Source organism: Anser cygnoides, chromosome 17 (assembly GCF_040182565.1).
Source record: "Anser cygnoides isolate HZ-2024a breed goose chromosome 17, Taihu_goose_T2T_genome, whole genome shotgun sequence".
In the NCBI taxonomy this organism is placed as follows: domain Eukaryota; kingdom Metazoa; phylum Chordata; class Aves; order Anseriformes; family Anatidae; genus Anser; species Anser cygnoides.
Genome location: NC_089889.1, coordinates 556,014 through 567,823, shown reverse-complemented (window position 1 = coordinate 567,823; position 11,810 = coordinate 556,014). Strand labels below are relative to the sequence as shown.

The following is an 11,810-nucleotide window of genomic DNA, read 5'->3' as shown; positions in this document are numbered from 1 at the left end:
AGCGAAGCCGGCGGCACCGCGCGGAGCCCGAGCGCGGCGCCCCGTCGGGGTCCGGCCGCGGCCAGCGGGAGCGGGAGCGGGGCTGTCGGAGCGCGGCATCCCTGGGGGGAAATAAATGCCCGATAGCGCCGGGGGGTTGGAAACACCCGGCAGGGTGAGGCGCTTGAGGTGTTCGCAGCTCGCACGTGTCAGTAGCTTAAAAAAGAAAAAAAAATACTCCACAAAAAAAAAAAAATAAACAAATATAAAGAGAGATCTATAAATATGCGGCCGAGAAGTATTGGTATGAGGCAGGAGAGTTTAAAGGGATTTTTTTTTTTCCTGCAGGATCAGGATGCTGCGCTGTGATTAAATATTGATTTTGTGTAATTAGTTTTCATGTGAACTATCCTCCTTGCTGATGGCTCGGAGATTTCAGAACTAGAAAAGAAATGGAATTGGACGTGGAAATTATTACTTAGCCAAGTGACAAGGGAGAGGGGGGCTGCGGGGCCGGGCTGGTACCAGGGCAAAAAGCAGGAGCCGCGCAGCCTGACGGCGGCACAAAGGAACGGGAAGCAAGTCCCGTCCGCAGCGGGAAGGCGGTGACAAAGGGGAGCCGCCGGCCCCCCGGGCCCGTGCCCCCGCCGGCCGCGGTCCGGGCCTACGGCCGCGCCGCCCGGCAGCGCAGCGGCCCCGCGCCCCCCCCCCCAGCGCCTCCGCGCGGCCCGGCCCGGCCCGGCCCCGCGCTCCCGGGGCTCCGCGCCCCCGCCCGCCGCCGCCTCCCTCTGCGCCTGCGTGCGCGCCGTCGGAGCGGCCGTTCCGAACGGGCACAGCGCCCCCTGCCGCCCGCCCGCCCCGCGCGCAGCCCCGGCCGCCGGGGGCTCGGCGGAGGCGCCGTCGGGGGGCACCATCGCGGCTGCCGCCCGCCGGGCCCCGGCCCCCGCGGCCGGAGCCGGCCCCTGGGGGCAGGGGGGTCGCCGGTGCCGGGGTTGCTCGGGACGGGTTCCCCCGGGCCTCGTCCCGGCTCCGTGTTCTGCTGCGGCGTGGGCGGGACGGCAAGGGGCGAGGGCGGCTGATGGTTGTCGCCGCGTGCGTCTTGGTGGTGCCGTGGTGGTGCGGAAAACAGGCGGGGGCTGCAGTCCTCCCAGGGCTCTGTTTCGGAGCTGGGGCTCAGCGCCCTGGGGCCCGTCTGGCCCGAGACCTCTTCCAGCTCTCCCACAGCCATCTGCCTCACCCACGAACGACTTCTGCTGACTGCAGTAAGGGCTGGACCGTGCCCCAGCTAAATAGGTTCTTGCAGCAAGCGAGATCTTTCGCTGCATTACCCCTCCAGCAAGCGCACTTGGCGTGTTCCCCTGTGCCTCTCCATCAGCTCAGGCAGCAGGCTCACAGTGCCAAAAGCACGGTGGTTCCCCTGTATGCAGGTGCCACGGGCAGCAGGGCTGGAGTTCATGGCCTTGTATAAAAAATAAATAAATAAAAAGGGGGCGGGGGAGAAGAAAAAAAGCTGAATTAATTTTGAGAGTGCCAATCAAAACAAGGAAGAACATCGTAAACAAAAACAATATTGGATTTTTAATGCCACTCCTGCCGATACAGTCACACAACAGCACTGAAGCTCTCGCAGTGGCAAGTCTTTGACATGGGTAAGGACCGTGATCAGCCCTTGCTGCAACAGGTCAGCAAGTGAAGTGTCCTCCTCAGAGAAGTAACACTGTTTCTAGCTTAGCTAGAATCCATATTTTGTTGTGTGTTTGTGGTAGGATGGCATAAAAAGATATTTTCCATTTAAGATACCACATGCCAGTTGGACAAGATATGGCAGGAACATTCTTGGACATTAATTACTATTGTAATCATCTTGGGTTCCATTTGTAGCTGACCCTTTTTATCACAGCTGACCCTTTGTTGTTGCATTTATGTATAGCTAGTTCTCTGGGGAAATAGCCTGGTCTCTCTGTGCCAGAGATACGATGAAAGTTGTGTGACAGCTGCTGTGAAAGGGACTTACTCCTGTAAGGCAGATAGATTTCTGCTGTGAAGAATTACCGTTGCTGGTGTAAAAGGACCTCAGGCCTCTGCAAAATCACATCTCTTCTCTAAATCAGAGGGTCCTGGTTTTAAGAGGGTATTCTCACAGATGCTTCCTGCAATGATTTATGTATATTGGCTTCTACATAAGAGCCCAAATCCTTCAGAAATGACACATTTTTACTGATTAAGACGACTCACCTTGCATTTCCTGGGAGATGCAGAGTCCATTTGTTTTTCAGGTGGAGGAATCGCTGTCTCTCTATGGAAGAGCAGAATGATGCTGTAAAGGAGAACACAGTAGTGGGATGGAGACTTCCTTGATCCATGGGCTAGCCATCTTGACTGCTTCTGGACAAGCGTTAATGCTCGTTTCCTGTCCTCTCTTGTCTGTGCCAACCAGCATAAGTGTCCCTGCCAGGCCGCAGCAGCTGGGCTGGCCACTCGAGTCAGCAAGCAATGGCTAACTGCTTGCTCGCTCCTTCCCCAGACTGCTGTACCAGAAGGCTTTTCTGCTCACCTCCTTCTGGCCTAACATCAGCGTCTTCTAGGAGCAAATTTCAACATTGAAAGTTTCAGCACAGTAACTCTCAGGAAGCACTCCCTGCATCTGGCTGCAGCCTGGGAGTATTGTATAACTGTCCGATTACAAATATGGAAATAATATCAGCCTAAATATTTTGACAGTAAAAACAGCGAGCTGATTGAAATGGTAAGGTACTGTACCAACTATAATGTTCTACAGGCTCTTGGTATAAACATTTACTATTTGCTAAATGTCAGAAGAAGGCTCAGCCTGGTTTCCAACTTGGAACATATCCTGAGCAAAACACAGCCAGAAGCTGACAACTGCGCCGCGTACACCATGGCTTTCCAGCACGATACTGGGCAGCACGGTAGAAGATTTCCCCCAGACTGTTGCCATCACAGTCAGGAACAGGTCAGTCACAAAGTGCCACACTCGCAACACCAAGGAGGGAGGAAGCCTTTCTTGAGATGTACCAAATAGTGAAAAGTACATTTTACTTTTTTTTTTTTTTAAACTTTCAGTCTTTGTGTTTGGTCATCTTGAGGGAAGAAGGGAAAGGCATTATTTAAATAGTTGTAGCTGCAGGAGATTATTTTCTAAGTTAACAATAGTAATTGCTCCTGCCAAATCCAAAATTGAGGGGATTCATTTATTTCAACTCTCAAGACAATAGCATGATTTTGGGTTTCATATTGCAAGCTCTGAAAACGAAATAGTGGGGTTGATTTTTTTTTAAATAATTCAAACATCAATTCATCAGACTTGAATTCAGCTCTTTCCACTGTGCCAGTTTAACTTGCACTGAGAAAAGTTGCTGCTCAGCAAAAAAAATAAAAATAAGAAAATCCTTTTTAACAAAATGAATGCATCATACATAAAACATCACGAACCATACAATTAGTAAGCAAATGTAAGAGTTCAGCTCAGTTCATAATTATTCAGCAAACCTATTCAGAATAATTTTTTTCTCCCTGCAGCAATCAACTGTGTGGGCTCATTACCACTGAGAATCTAACGAAAAACCACCACATAAACTGTACAAAACAAGCCCATATGCTAGGAAAAAAAAAAAAAAAACTTTAGCCCAGCTAGCCATTAGCAAGAAGTCTTTTAAGCTGTTCCATCCAGCAAAACCACATCTTACTTTTCCATGGTGTTTACATCCCCAGCTCTATAAAGATACCCTTCATTAATATTTAAGGCTTCAAGTGTACAAATTTTAGCTACTAAATAACCTCTACAGTGTTTGGTAGCACAGCCATCTGGAACAATACAAAAAAGTATTTGGTTGCTGCTACGTGTCATGTACCATCCAAAGTGATGAGTCCTGTCTTTAGAGTATGGGCTTCCAAGAGTTACTTTGCAAAAAAGCTGATACATTTTTCCAGGCAGTGATTTCTACCCCTTGCAGGGATATGCAATAAAAGGAATTTGAAAATTTTGAAGGACAGGTTTCTAAGTCTGGTGGCTGACATTACCAGGAAAGTTTTCAATACTTCTCCCTGGAATACTGAGGGAAACTATGACATCCCCTCTATCTCAAAATCAAAGCGAACTCAGTGACTAGACCAACTCAGAAGGCAAATGTGTGAAGTCATTAGATGAGCTCAATACTGCAGCAAATGCAGAGCAGAATCAGGAGAAAATTTACTCCTCAAGAGGAGACAATGCTTATTGGTGCGTGCCTCCTTTAATTCCCAAGAACTGGAAGGAGCTGTGGGTAAGGAAAGGCTCTTTTTTGAGGGGGGTGCAGATCCCCACGCTCTTTTAATGGAGGTAAAAGACGATTTCATCTGTAAAACTTCATTTGCATTCAGTTTCTGAAAAGTTCACCTTACAGATGTAAATATTTCTTTAGGCTTAGTTTTGCCAACAATGTTGTTTTCTTTAAAGTTTGAACCAAATTCCTTCAGACACTTGATTTCTGCAGTACTAAATTGACTACTTCCCATTTCAAAAAATGCCTAACTGAACAATAAAAGTTAAGTTACTGAAATATTTTCAGCAGAGATCTGCAAAGATTTCGTAACTTAGCCCTCCACAAAGATTTTCTTGTTTGTTTCTTCTGCAAGGTTGGGTGGTTTACTTATTTTTTTTTTTTCTCAGACATTAAAAAAAAACCTCTGCAAATTTAAGGTGTATATTTTTTCATGTTTGTTTTCTCAAATACCTCAGTAAGGATTACTATATTTTCCACAATATCAGTATGGGCTTCCATTGGTACAAACAGCTTTTTGCATTAATTGTCTGCTGGGTCCCAGCGATGTCAGCTTAGTGAAAAATCTGTAAGTTATATAGAGCACTTAGACATACCTGCTGCATTCATTTCAATTTTTCCAACATAGATCATGAGAAAAACAAGACAGTATTACAATTAAAATACAACATATTTAGTCTTAAAAATTCTGGGAAACAGTGAAGCAAACCTTCCCATCTATAATAATCAGACTACAATATACCTCTTTTTTTTTTAATTTCCAAATCTAAATTGCCCACTGTTAGGTTACACTTTTGATTGCGATGAGAAAGAAAAATGGAATTCAATCATATAAACAACACAAAAGAATTAGTTTGGCTGCAGGAACTGTAAAAGTTTTGTATTTCCTAGAATAACTCAGAAAAACATAAATAAAAAGTAGTACTTCTCTATATGGATAATCAGTATTTAACTCCCCTCAGTATTTTATTATTTAGCTTATATGATTGACTTTGTTCTGCTGTTTTCTTAAACTTGAACCAGGTGGGACTTTATGTAACCTTAGTGGAGCAGGAACAATCTTTGAGTATCTCGAAAGTCTAGCTTTCACTGCGGGAAATGCCAGAAAAGCACTAAAGTTAATTCATTTTTCATCATCTTATAAATTGAACTATTGTGAAAGGAGAAAACCAGAGGCTATCTTGCAAAGCCTTGATGACTTAATTTTCACTAAGCGTTAGGTTCACAACAGCATTCACCTTGGCGCTTCCTTTTTACATGTTGAAATCAGGTGATATTTTACACGCTGTGTCTGCAAGTTCTTCTCTTCTGTCACTTGCAAAAGCAAGCCTTCCTGCCCACACAGAGCTGTACTGCTCTGGGGGAGCAGCACAGGTTATTGCATGCATTTTTAGATGTTGCTGTTTTGCAGGAACTCCCCCTGCACGGACTGCACCAGCCTTTCCTGGGTATCCCCCCACAGGGCTGCATGTCTGAGGATCCCCCACTTTTCACTGTCATCTTATGTCCATTTAACACAGCAAATACGTTCCCACTGCCAACATTTGGAGGTCTTTGGTAAAACTGTTGTTCAGAGCGCTACTTGTGCAAGGGTCCCAACCTCCCAGTCTTGACTGAAAATCAAGCTGCAGTTTCTGTGGGTACAGAGCAAAGCCTGAGAACATAGTGCCCAGAATTCAAAAGCCACTAGGCAAATAAAAATAATCCTGTATTTATTATTTATGTTACTTCAGGAATTTTTACAGAACAGCTCATCTTTCTGAGACATTGGTGAACGTTGGTTCATAGCCCTGATTAAAAGCACACCCACAGCATATCGTGGGGACCTGGGAAAGGCTGAGAGCCCTGGGTCTGGTCAGTCTTGAGGAATGAAGACTGAGGGGACCTTATCAATGTTTATAAATACCTGAAGTGTGGGAGACAGGCATTTGGCCAACCTCTTTTCAGTGGTCTACGGGGACAGGACAAGGGGCAATGGCCACGAAAAGGAGCCCAGGAAGTGCCGCACCAACATGCGAAAGAACTTCACGGTGAGGGTGACGGAGCGCTGGGACAGGCTGCCCAGGGCGGTTGTGGAGTCTCCTTCTCTGGAGATATTCAAGGCCCGTCCGGACGCCTCCCTGGGCAGCCTGCTCTGGCAGGGGGGTTGGACCCGATGATCTCGGGAGGTCCCTTCCTGCAGTTCTGTGACTCTGTGACCTGTTCCAAAGGGAGCAAGAACAGGCTGGGCAGCGAGGCAGGGACAGGAGCAGGGGGATGTGCCCACATGCTCTCCGTACAAGGCATTATTTGCTTATTTGACAGAAACTACTCAAGTATACTAACAATCCATACACGCAGCAGCCCTGGCTACCCCTGTGCAACATGGGCCACCTTCTCCCCTACAAACACTCGGGTTCTGCTTCCCGCAGCAACACGCCTGGCTCCCTGCCACAAGCACAAAGGGTTAAACATCTCCTGCCATCCAAAACCATTGCTTTTCCAAGATCACGTGGCCTCTCAGCATCTCGGTACAAAAGGCCTGTTTTAATCCCAGTTGCAGACGACTCACATTGTACTCACAGACTTCGAGCAATGTCAGGCTATCAGGTTTCCAACTAATATCCAAGGCACAGCCCAAGCATAGACTAGGAACAAAGACTCCTTTGTTACTGAAAAAAAAAATCCCCTGAAGATATTAACAGTGCAGTAGAGTTCAAACTGTTAAATGATTCAAATATTATTTAATGAATACATCTGAAATGAGGTCTCACAACCCAGAACACTTTTTAGATCATCATTTACAGAGAGCCCGCCTCTTCGTTTACTTCTTTATGAACTCATTGCTTTCAGGTTTTAATTATAGCCATTTTGCCTCCAGGCTTTTTCAGGGACTTCGCTTGTTGGTGTAGCCTGGTTCTTTTTACTATACATTTTCATTGGTGACTACTGAATCTTTCAGAAGCCCTAATAATCACATCCCCTTAATTTACCTTGGACTGCCTTCTGAGGCCATAAGAAACAAGGAAGACAGAGAGCCCACTGCAAAAGCAGCAGCTGACCGCATTAGCTACTATTCTAGTCAGAGCTAAAACAAGTTTTTAAAATTAGGAAGCATGTTAAATTAGTGTACCAAAATTTTAACTGGGATTGAGAGAATGTCTACAAAGTTCAAATTCAATAAAAGCCTTGAATTTCTTGTTCAAGTCTTGGATATGCAATTCTAAAACAGAAAGCCATATAATTCTAGAGATAAAAATTAAAGAAAGAAACAAGATAGATGGTTTTCTAGAAAGAAACCTGCTTCCAACCTGAGGAAATAGAGTTTTAAAATTAAATTTGAGTTTGCTGTGTTTATAGCAATGACAAATCCATGGCTGTTCTGAATCATAGAAGGAAGATAACTAGCCCAAATAGTTAGCACTAGTACCTCTAGGACTGTGATGATTTATACTGAGATTTGCATTTTGAAAAGATAAAGCAAATCTAGGAAAAACGCAGAATGAAAAAAAAAAAAAAAGAGCAACAAAGCAGATTAAGTACAAGTATCAGTAAAAGTACCAGAAAATAAGACACAGGGCAATAGCAGAACTACTTCCAGATTCTGTCAGTAGAGTGCATTGCAAAGCAAAATGTAAAATACATACGCTTTACATCAGTAAATCATTCTCATCTCTTTTGCCTGATTTTTAAATAAATTAAAATAGCCACTTAGATGCATCTATATGGAGGAAAGGGAAGGAAAATCAGAACCATAACCCACTATTCACAATGGGGCAGTGTAAGTGATACAGAGTACTGCGTATACTGGAACTATCAGAACTTCACTCAAATCTAATCAAGGGTCCCGTTTGTCCTCATGTAAGCAATGCCTCAGGTGGAAGTACGTTGAAAATATGCCTCCAAAAGCTCTTTTTGATGTGTTGGTTTTGCAAGTTATTGCGAATGCCAGAACTTTGTTTTGTATGGTTTGCTCATTGAATTCTGCCTGCATTAGGTAACAAGAAGAGGAGGCTATCAAGAATAGCAGTGAATAGAATAGCCCCAGTGGCTAAACACCCTGGTGACAGGCATGACAGGCTGCAGTGTCTGGATAATCTCGGTTTCATTTCCCTCCCTCCTCAGAGTTTAGGGAAACCCTCGTTTTCCTGTGTAAAGGGATGGTTTTGTTACTTTTGTACACTCCTTTAAAATCATTCATTTCCAGCCTAAGTATGAATGAGTCAAACCTTTCAAGGCAATGCTATGGTCTTGCTAGTTAGTCTTTTTTGATTAAAATCCATTTTACATATAAATTCAAGGAAATAGAAATTCTTTAATAAAAAGAGTTAGAAAACCACCAAGATTTTTTTTCTGATTTTTTTTTCTTTCCTTAGGCTATTGAATTGCAAGCATTGTATAAAAACCACAGTTACAGCCCCGAGTTTCAGACTATGCTGTCAAAACACAATACCAGCCACACAAGCACTGTCTTTCGTTGTTCCCCCCCCACCACCACTTTTTTTTTTCTTCTCTGAAACAGCATCCCCAAAAGGAAACTCACAGAAATACTTGTTAATGACAGACCCACAAACTGAATTTCCACGACATCTGAGCACACGCAGGTTTAGGGTAGCAATCTGTAAGCACCATGCAGGGCAGCTCCCTGGGGCAGGGGAAAATGGGGCAGAGAGGCAAAGGAGACCGGAGCATCTCTAAGAGCATTCACTCACCCAGCAGAGCTAAGTCTGAGTTGTCTTTGCAGAAAGCCATTCATCTTCATAAGCTACTTTGTTGTTTGGGATCAAGTCCTTTGTGCAGAATTTCTCAGCAACCCTGTTTTTTGAAAAATTAAAAAATAAATAAATTGTCGGCCACTGAAATTTTTGCAGTGGTCAACAAGAGTAACAATCACTGCCACTAGGTTTTAGTGTTGTTTATGCAGAAATTTTAGTTACCGATACTAATTTTTAAAAATAAAAAAGCTCAAATGGAAAAAGACTTTAAAGTATTTCTGATACAGTTCCTTAGATCAGAGACTCTTGGGAAAAAATGTTATTGCTACAAAATGTGAGCATATGGCAAATGACAGATTTCTTTGTCACGAATCAAAGACATGCCACAAAATTATCCACAGCCTCTCCACAGACCATTTGATCACAACCACCAAACAGGCTCTCTTTCTTTTCCCCACGAGTCACCCCCAACTGAACGGCACGTCTTGGTGGACACCCCAGTACCCGGAGGTCCCGAAGGCAGAGCCAGGCTCCTCTGGTGCTGGCAGAAGCGCAGAGGCAGCACCAGAGGCTGCAACACGGGAAATCCCAACAGGCACAAAGGGAAAAAGTCCTTCCTTGTGCTGGCCACTGGCCGGAACGGCACCTGGAGGGGCCATTCTCGGGGAGACATCCTCCAGCCATAGCAGGACCCAGTGCAGGGCAGCCAGATCCCAACTTGAAGCTGGTCCTGCTCCACCTGAGCGCTTCCACCTGAAGCATTCTGTGCACCTACAAAAGCTCCGTTGCCTGCCAGAACATCAGCTCCTCTTTCAGCTGAGAAAATGGTGGTTTGGTTGAGATGGGAATGTTTTTTTCTGTGGGGTCACTGGCACGTCAAAACCTTTGAAACAGCCAAAAGTTTCTGATAGTTTTATGCTACTGCACAGTTGAGAAATGAATAATCCATTATTCATTTGGTTATCTTCAAGCAAAGATTAGCCCAGGAAACCACTAAGGCTGGCATAGGAATATTTTAATAAAATAAAATAAAATAAAAAAGTTAGCTTAAACTTTCACAATCTCGTTATTTTCTAAAGTTAATGTTAACTTCCGGAGACACTGTTACCTACAAATTAATGGAAAGTGAAAATAAATGTCTGCTTTAGCTAATTGTCCAACACAAATACTACATAATAATACAAAAGTCATTGCAGATAAGTTTTGATTTGAATTTGAAGACCGTGTAACAAACACTCAGTTATTTTTCCTCATCAGGCAGAATTTTCAGAATTATGGCCTATATTTCATTTTGTCAGCTCTGACTGTTTGCTGAAATCTGAAGTCTGTCCCCATGAAATATTTGTTTCTAAAACCTATGTCTGAAAGGGTTTTTAAAATATTTTCCAGCAATTAGAAACTTCTTATGTGGAGTGAGCTAGTATTTCCTGGTTACAATTTAAACAGAGATAAAAAGATGCTTGAATAGACTGAATACTATTTATATTTCTTTCTTTTGCACTAAAAGTTTATGATGCAGTCTTAAAATTAGAACAGTCTGACTGCTGCATGTTCTGACTTCCAATATAAACACATGCAAAGAGGGAAAGTTACAACAAAAAGCACGACATGTTGTATTCATAAACATAACAGCTAAAAACATGAGTGTAAATCGGAAAAAATGGCAAGTAAGTTCACTGAGCAACACGTATTATTTTATATACCTTATTTTCATAATTCTGTATCAGGAACATTGCACCCAATTTTACCAATTTCTTCTGAAAAAAAAGCAAGTTTAATCCTTCAGAAAAGAATGTTAACACCTATGGAAATCTGCAAAAGACAAATAAAGCTTGTTTATCTGTATGAAATATACTGAATCCTCAGCCACTCAAAAGTGTCATATATGGTCATGTATGAACATTTCTGTAGTTATATTATGAAATTATTTGGTGCTTACCTTCAGGTTCTACTTCCTTTAGTTGTTGGAAATTCATGGAATCCACCATGTCCATTCCTACTTCAAATGGAGGCACAGAAATAATACTTTTTTAACATAAATAGAGTAACATAAACTGGAAAAAAAAAAAAAAAAGGCAAACATTGATCCTGCTACCACAAGCTTCAAATTAAAGATAATTTACTGCTATAATATTACTGAAATCAAATTCAAGAAAGAACAAGTATTGAAATGCAGTGACAAAATGAATACATGCTATTTTAAATTTAAAAAAAAAAAGTTTGCAACAATTTGTTTATGCATTTGAGGGTAAGAGAAACCTAGCCTTCAGAAAAAAGCAAACAATGCAATAAAATATATTTTTTTTTCTTGCCTAAAACACCCCTTAAAATAAATTGTTGTTTATTGTTCCATCTGGTTCCCTCTTATGAATCTCCAAGAAAAGCAGTTTTACCAAAACATGGAGTGGGGGAAAAGGTGCTTTAAATCTTGTTGCAAAACTGGAAAAAAAACCAGGTGTGTTGCAAGGGGTGGGTAAGACGACATGAGGTCAGGCAGACAGGCCGTGAGATAGTTCACAGACACCAAAACTAGTACAGTGGGAGGGCTTCGCTTAAGGGGAAACAAACAAACAATCAAATTGTTCATTTGCATGTAAATTGTAAATCTGTTATTAAAAATCTCAAGCACTGGTTAAGATCAGATTCCCCACTAAACTAACAGGATCCATTGAAATCAACTGCCATGGCTTTTCTTTCACTTCCTCAGGTATATTAGTATTTATTTTAAAGCACGAGCAATTAGCAAACATTCCACTCTAATTAATATCGGTTACAGATCCCTTTTCATGAAGCTGGCAAACCATCAGCGATGTGAGGAAAAGGTTTTGCTGATGTTTTTATGGTGATCAGAGGCAGG

General features: G+C 42.9%; 1 long non-coding RNA gene across 2 annotated transcripts; it reads right to left on the bottom strand.

The window, feature by feature from the left end:
- Window positions 1–1,203: 1,203 nt before the first annotated feature.
- On the bottom strand, window positions 1,204–11,037 carry LOC106043908 (uncharacterized). 2 transcript variants are annotated; one of them, XR_010825616.1, is made up of 5 exons: window positions 10,893–11,037; window positions 10,657–10,765; window positions 8,951–9,053; window positions 2,215–2,296; window positions 1,204–1,438 (listed from the first exon to the last, which is right to left on the bottom strand). It is a non-coding gene; the product is annotated as an uncharacterized lncRNA (long non-coding RNA). The 2 variants fall into 2 exon arrangements; XR_001211957.3 differs by lacking the exon at window positions 10,657–10,765 and having other exon boundaries at window positions 10,893–11,025.
- Between the last annotated feature and the right edge of the window lie 773 nt (window positions 11,038–11,810).